Source organism: Hordeum vulgare, chromosome 5H (assembly GCF_904849725.1).
Source record: "Hordeum vulgare subsp. vulgare chromosome 5H, MorexV3_pseudomolecules_assembly, whole genome shotgun sequence".
In the NCBI taxonomy this organism is placed as follows: Eukaryota; Viridiplantae; Streptophyta; class Magnoliopsida; order Poales; family Poaceae; genus Hordeum; species Hordeum vulgare.
The window spans coordinates 291,417,060-291,425,120 of NC_058522.1; the positions used below are offsets into that span (position 1 = coordinate 291,417,060).

The 8,061-nt window shown below is 44.2% G+C and overlaps 1 long non-coding RNA gene across 2 annotated transcripts; it reads left to right on the forward strand.

Annotated features, from left to right (window-relative positions):
* The first annotated feature begins 2,414 nt into the window (after positions 1-2,414).
* On the forward strand, positions 2,415-6,050 carry LOC123399197. 2 transcript variants are annotated; one of them, XR_006610331.1, is made up of 3 exons: positions 2,415-3,380; positions 3,489-3,597; positions 5,440-6,050. It is a non-coding gene; the product is annotated as an uncharacterized LOC123399197 (long non-coding RNA). The 2 variants fall into 2 exon arrangements; XR_006610330.1 differs by lacking the exon at positions 5,440-6,050 and adding an exon at positions 4,946-5,186 and having other exon boundaries at positions 2,418-3,380.
* Positions 6,051-8,061: the final 2,011 nt, after the last annotated feature.

An 8,061-nucleotide genomic window follows, 5' to 3' on the forward strand; every position in this document is an offset into this window, starting at 1 on the left:
ATGCTTCTATGCTAGATGTGCTCTCTACTGACTATGAGCCTGCATGCAGAAAAATTTCTTCATCTTCTCCTTGAGCTTCTGAGCCCAAGATGGATCCACATCAGAGGGGAATAACTATGATCATCACCACCCTCAACCTCATCCTCATCCTCATCCTCATCAACATCCTTTATAGTATCCACCTCTGGAGCAACATGAGTGGACCACTTGTCCTTCAAGCGCAGTTGCACAACCTCATGGGAAACTAGTCCATCACATTCAAACAACTTCCCAGGGAAGGTGGATTCCCAGGTTCTCTCAATAAAATGCATCCAATAAGGAGCATAGATAGGGCACTTGCACTCCGTCACAGCTGAGAGGTGCTCTAACCACATGACATGGGAAACATCCAAAACCTTTACCTCATCAGAGTTCTTCATCTTCTGACAATATAGCAGCATATCCACCAGATAGGAGTGTACCTGATCCAAGTTCCCAACATGAGGAAAGAGAGTGTGCGTGAATATGCGGTGCATGATGTCAAGAAACTGTTCAAGCACATAAGTTGCTTTGCCAGTGGTGGAGGAGATCTTCTTAGTATAGTAGGGCTAGAGATAACTCTTGTGAGTGGAAGTAACCTTCGTGTGGGGACGTAATCCAATTGGGGTATGGAGCCACTGATGATCATAGCCCAGCAAATCCATGAAGTTCTTCCATTTAGCACACAGTTGCCTCCCATTAGTCATCTAGGTCAAGGTCTTGGCCTCATCAGTTCTGAGATGGACCATAGAAAATAAAACAACCACCATCTGTGCATCAAAATCTTTATTGATGTCACACCCTGAATTTTGGCCCTTTCTTTTTCTTTTGATTTTCTTTCGATTTTGCTTGAGATTTATTTTTCCGTGGATCTGTGGCCTTGAAACTTGGGAAGATCATCTCTCCCTAGTCTCCAAAGTGGTTTGTCATTCTCAAATCCATACCAACATCATGTCATTTACATCTTAGCCCTTAGCCAAAATCTTTTGGTGGAAATATTCCTTTTTTCTATTAAAGGAATTATTCTTTTTGCTCTAGGTTGTGAAGAAACCTATAATTCTGTCTCCGCACAAATTCCCAAATAATATCATAAATTGTTTGGGTCATATCTTTCTAAAACATGTCAAAAACCCTTCCTTGTATAGTTCAAAAGTAATTCAATAATATTCCTTTTCCTATTTTGCCCTAAATGGCACTTTGTGAATAAAGTGTCACTTTTATATTCTTTTTGCCCTAAAACTTTTTGTGGACTCTTTCCTGGCCATATTAGGGCATCATGCCAAAATTCAACTTCTTTTGCCTAGTAGTTTTTCCTCACCTAATTTCCAAAGTTTCTGTCGAGAAATGGACTTTGTGAAGGAGGTACTAGCTATGCATATCCAAATGATTTGAAATTTTGACATGGCATTTATATGATCAAATAATAGATCTCCTTTAAATTTCAGAATTTGTCTATCCTCCATGTGAGCCGAGCATCAAATCTCAGTTTCTCGTTAGATTTTCAGTTTCTGAAGCAACTAGCCTAGCTCACTTGGCTAGTGGAGTGGATGTACAACCCAGCCACCCAAGTTCAAGTCCCCACGGGCGCGAATTTGAGTTCTTATTATTTCAAAAAAAAACTCGCTGTGGGGGGTTTCCCTTAAAAAAAAAACTATGCATTATTCTGCTTCATTATTGCTGAAAATTTAATAGGACCTTCTCCTTCACATATATCTTGTCTCCACCAAATTTGGGATAGTTTCATTAAGCCAATCTTTCCCTAGAATTATTCTTAGTTTGTGTCTAGAGAAGATCATTGCGAAGCAAGTAGCATTTTGGTGTATCTAGTTGGTATTAAAATTATGAAGTATATTCTCATGGCTAAATCATCATGATCCACCAAGTTTCAGTCCAATCAAACACTCTATGTGAGTGCCTCATCTAATTCCTTTGTTTGGAGCAGATTTGACAGTTGTGAAGCAACTATGTTAAATACTTGTTCAAATCATATCAAATTTCTCAGGAATATTGTTCTTCCTTCTCTAAACTTCCGAGACATCCTTTTTTATCATGAAGCCATCCCTGTGACCCTCAGCATCTTGCCAAAGTTTGCAGCAGCAAACTTCGGATGAGAAATCCCATCCATCCATGGCTTCTTATATCGATCAATCACCTCTACTGTGTCCCTGTTAGAAAGAACAACACGGTAGACATTATTTTCCAGTCCCTCTGGTCTTTTCCCTGCCCGTGTTTGCGGTGAACGCGTGTTTGCACGCCTGTGCGCGCGCTCTGGCAGCGTTGGGCGCGCCCTGCGCGTCGGGTCACATAGGGACGTGTCTTCCATGTGGTGTACGTGCATACCCGAGTGCCGTCGAGCCTCTGGACCTCTCCTGTTCTCCAGAAACCTCTCGCCGATGCTAGCCACCGCACGCCCACGAGAGCACAGTGCCCCGACCGGCTCTGTCTGTCCCCCGTCCCCTTCCTCCTCCCCCTTGGCGCCATCTTCTGCTCTGTCCTAATCCTCCTCTCTCTCCCGTCACCTCCGAGGCTCACGAACACGCTGTGCCATGACAAAGCATTTCGGCTAGACCCTCAGGGCGACTCTCGGCCACGGCATCTTCGCTGCGGCTATAAAAGCCATGCCTTCGCCCTCCTGAGCTTTCCACCAGCCTCTCCACATCCCCTAGCCCCCCGTGACCTCTCCAATCAGCTCGAGGAGCTCTCCTCGCCCCCTATTGCCGCTAGGACCGCTGCACCCCCTCCAAAATTGGCGCAATGGAAACCCTCTCCCACCTTCTCTCCACCTCTAGAGGATCCACACGAGCGCCCTCGTGCGTCTCCTCCTTTACCCTCGTCCTCTGGAGTGCCTGACCTCTGAGTCCACCGGTGCCCGATGCTGGCGTCTGCTGCAGCCGCAACCATGCTATCCTCTGACATCTCTGGTGTGCGTGAGTGGTCCAAGCGGGTGCACCTTGGCTTCCTAAGCATGTCGGTGATGTGAGCTCGGTCGGAGGTGCCCGTGCTACCGCAGGTCGCCGTCGGAGCGCGCGACTACTCTCTGTCTCGCGGGCGAGCAAGAGAAGGAAGAAGAACACCTGACCGGCGCCCCCATCCCTGCGAATCCCACGTGTCAACCGCTGAGACGTTGATCCCGGACCCGCTAACGTGGATAAGTGAAAGCGCATTTCACGTTTCACGTTTTCTACTTTGAAAGCGTATTTACCTTCGGTTTACAACGGAAGTATGTTTTGTTTGCACGAAAGTATATTTTCGCAGAGGGCGGTTTCTGTTTTTCAGCCACGGGCCTGTTTGTGAGGATCTTTTTGTAGAATAATCCATGAGCTTCATCCATCCATATCTTCGCGACCATAACTCCGATTCAGGTGATTCCAAAACCAGCGTTTTTGTCTCGTCGAGCCCGTTCTTTAGGTAGCATTTTCATTATGTTGTCACATATTGAAAATGAACATTTTGTCCTTGCCTCTAATCAGCCTCCTTCGAGAGAGAAGTGTTTCCGGCGAATCTTTCCGCGACATCATCGCACTTCTTTCCGATGGTTCCTTCATCCCGAGGCAAGCCACCACAGCCACTTGCATGATGGTATTACAGTAGCCATAGTTTCTTACTTGATTATTGAAAAACTTTGTGCATGATAATATTCTATGAATGCTATATACATGCTTGTGAATCCATGCTAGTTCTTATGCCGTGATCATTTTGCATGTGTTAGTTAAAGGATTACTTGCTAATATTATGTTCTTTGCTGGTAATTACTTTCGATGCTAGTGGTCAGGCTATGTTCATAGGAGTATTATGCCTTTGCTATTCATGCTTGTTTCTTATACCATGCTCATGTGTATCTAGTAGATGAATTGTTGCTGATAACATGTTTAATGGTCATGTGTCTCATCCATGTTTATGTTGCTATCATGTTCATATGCATTGTTCTCCAACATGTTATTATGACTCAGCTCATTACATTCAAGTTAAACTTGACTTTAGTCAAACTTGAACATCTGTTGGCTGAGTCATAGTGCCATCGAGACGAGCTGACCAGTGCAGCCTCACTTGCTTGTGTGGGAAAGCCAACTAGGGAAGGTTAGGTGCGTGTGCTACTCGATCTAGCCCGGTAGGCGGCGATAACCTTGTGTGCCCAAATTGTGTTGTACCCGAGTTGTCCCCATTTGGGACTGTTTTTGTTTTGCCAGGACGATGACTGTTGGATGTCTAGAGTGGCATCAGGGACACCCATGACTTAGCCCAGAGGGGAGTTTGTCAGAGTGGTTGGGAGAGTGTCATGCAATAGATTGGTTTTGTCGGAACGTGGTTAGTCCACCCGAATGGGAGTACGAGGCCTTGGATTCCATAGTGTGGGTACAATGTACTAACCTCTGGAGAGTGTATAATCTATCGATAGCTGCGCATGCGGATATGGGCCCAGTTCATAGTAGGTGACACTATGGGTCAATAGTAATTATAATATGCATAATAAACAACCCTGGTTCGAGGAGGAAAGAAGTTGGTTGACCTTTATGTAATCATGAGAGTAGGACCATGGTATCGTGGATACCGAGGTTGGTTGAGGTTTATGAGGTCATGTGATGATCCCGGGTAAAGATCAAGCTCCTTGTGGTCATGTGATGATTACCACGACATTGTTAATACCAAGCTTGATTTGATCCTGAGTTTATCGTGTTATGTCCATGATGGTAAGTTGATACATGTGAGATTACGAGATAACCTGGAACAGAGTAAGTTGAATCATGACAGTTGAAACATGATGCATATCACCATGTTCATATGTTGATGCCATGCTTATATTGTCCTAGTGATATTATGTTCGTCATTGCTTAAACCTGTAAATGCCATGCTATTGTTTGTCTTGATTGCTTTAGTTGTTGTGTGCTTGTGAGTACATTCAAAGTACTCACCTGGCGTGTCATGCCAGTTTGCAGGTCATGTCATGATTGATCGTTGGTCGAGTTTGCGAGCTAGGATAAGAGTTCCATCCAGAGTCCATGCGAAGTGGAGTCCATCACCACCGTCGTTGTTTCGCTACTAGAAGTTATTCCGCTGCTAGCATAGAACTACCTCAGCAGGCGTAGTGTCGTCATGCCGATGTAATTCTTTGTGATGTCGGAACCATTGTACCCATATCGTTTGTAATAAAGAGATGATTTGTTCTATGCCAAGCGGTGCCGTATTCCAGAAGACTTATCTCTGGGTTAGAATACGGGGTGTTCCGGTCTCTGTGAGCCGGGGTACCACAAGACTTGGTACCAGAGCAGGTCTGGCTATAGAACGCCCTAGTCAGCGTGAGCGTTAGAAACTGGTAGTATAGAGTCTAGTCGGGTTGCTGCATTTGATTGCTGTATTTGGTTGTTGCGTAGCATGCATATAGCCTTCATATCTTGTCACTAACGATAAACCTGGTCAGTGTAGGTGGCATCAGTTTTCGTCCACTACCTGCACCAACCAGCTTTGCATACCTGGTTTTTGGTGTTCGACGTCATATCTGTCCCAACGAAGTGGTGCCCAGATACCTAGTGTTCCAGACACCATTTGCAGGAGTTATGCTCGAGTATCGCGTCGTTATCTTTCTGTCAGCCACACCTATCGTTTCGGTGATAGACATGTTTCTATCCCAAATCGTGCCATCCAACATGCCGTGTTGGCAACCCTTACTGATCTTTGCTATAAGGAAAGTGCAATGCCAACAAGCCTTGTTTTTCACCGCTATCCTACCTTGTCACCCATTTTGTGGACGTGTATGGCTCCCTTCCGTCCGCTTGATGATGATGTGGTCGTGCGTCCGTGTCTTGCTACATGATCACCAAGTTTGTCCTCATCCTTGAGCCCGTACAGATGCAACTGGTGTTAAGCCAACGCTATGTGTAGCTTTGTTTGCACCAACTCCTTTCACGCACACCGCAAAAACATATTAGATTGTAGAACCGAAGTTCTTGTGAGGTTTGTGTGCTTAAGTATATGTGCATACTATTGTTGTGAATAACAGTAAGAGATGATGTTGCTTGAATACGGTATTATTTGTATGCCTTGTGTGCTTTTGTTTCATTCGTTTCTTTTACTTATTTCTTTGGGCCCTCGGTGTTATATTATTTCCCCTTATAAAAGTTGCTCATCAACCGACACCGAACTCGAAGAATTAGCAAGGAGTTCAAATACTTGGAAGCTAAGTTAAGCAATATGGAATTCTCAGCCGACTATATTATATTGGACATAGCTGGTCTAAGTCCTGGATTGATTATCAGCATCAAGTATACATCAGTGTGCAACCTCCACAACAATAGTGATGGAAACAGTTAAAAAACAAGCGGTGTGCGAGACCAACAATGTATTATCACTCAAAGGTATGGTTAATATGATATGTTTGATCCTGTTAGGAGTATGATTTTTGAAACATGCTATACCCTGGAAGCGAGTTAGATTGTTTATGAATTCAATACTTAGCAAGAAGGATAGTCGAACACCCTTTTTCATGCAAGTAACCGGCATTAGGATATTAAAGGGTGTATATATGGCATCGAGTCAACGTATCCGAGATAGAATCTCCTGGTCCAAGCAACCTAGTCTTCCCTCGCAGCTACTAGAGAATCTTCCAATGCAAGATTCCTATATCTTCCTCAATACGATACGTGGATGATTTCCCATGCAAGATACTCACGCTTATTCCATAAACTACTGCAAAAGCTTTCGACATAAGGTACCGAGTCTTCCCGAGCAAGTATTTAAGGAGGGAACCTTCTGAAGTACGATACACAGTCTTCCTCAACAAGCTGCCCCGATGAAAGCTTCGAGCCTAAGCTAGGTAGGCTTCCTCAACACGATACTCTCGACAGCTTCCAACACAAGTTGTCCAACTTTCCTCAGTACGACACTGGTGCAGGATATTACGTAGTGATACGACATCATAAGGCAGTGCATCCCAAGGATCATATCCACGACAGTTTTGTCAGAAACAAGAAATTAGTTTGGACACAAGTGTCTGCCTCAGGAATCAAGTGTTCAGCTGCATGTATTCTCATATATATATATATATATATATATATATATATATATATATATATATATATATATATATTGTGAGTGTGGTGCCAAGTTCTTGAAAGTCACTAGTATGATCACAAAGTCAATGTGAGAATCCGACAAACTCAATAGTTATACAAGAGGAAGAAATCCAGTTATACACCTCAGTAGGTAATGCAAGGACTGACAAGCTTTGGAGAAAGACAACATGAGGCAACAATCTTTGGCAGTGCTTATCCATGTCAACTTCCGCACACCCGAGAAAGCAATATCCTTAACCTTTGTCACTGTCTTGTATGATTACAATGGACTCCGTACAAGTCACGTGAACCTGGTATATATTTGATAACTCGACTGAAAGGATCGATATGGTTGACTAGAGGTGTGTGTGTGTGTGGGGGGGGGGTGAATAGGCAACTACCAATTTTTAGCTCTTCTTAACAAATTAGTGTTAGCAACAAAAGGTTCTCTAGATGAACAACTAGATGAGCAAACTATATGATGCTAACAACAAAAACAACAAGAGCAAGCAAGGAATACACCACAACAATAATAAGTACAAGGCAAAGGTAAGAGAAAACCACTAGTGGAACCGGTGGAGACGAGGATGTGTTACCGAAGTTCCTTCCCTTTGACAGGAAGTACGTCTTCGTTGGAGCGGTGTGGAGGCACAATGCTCCCTAAGAAGCCACTAGGGCCACTGTATTCTCCTCACGCCCTCACACAATGCGAGATGCCGTGATTCCACTATTGGTGCCCTTGAAGGCAGCAACCAGACCTTTACAAACAAGGTTGGGGCTATCTCCACACAAAGCTTGGAGGCTCCCAACAAGACCATAAAGCTTCACCACAATGGAATATGGCTCTGAGGTGACCTCAGCCGTCTAGGGTGCTCAAACACCAAGAGTAACAAGATCCGCAAGGGATTAGTGGGGGAATCAAATATCTCTTGGTGGAAGTGTAGATCAGGGCCTTCTCAACCAATTCCTAGGAAATCAACAAGTTTGATTGGCTAGG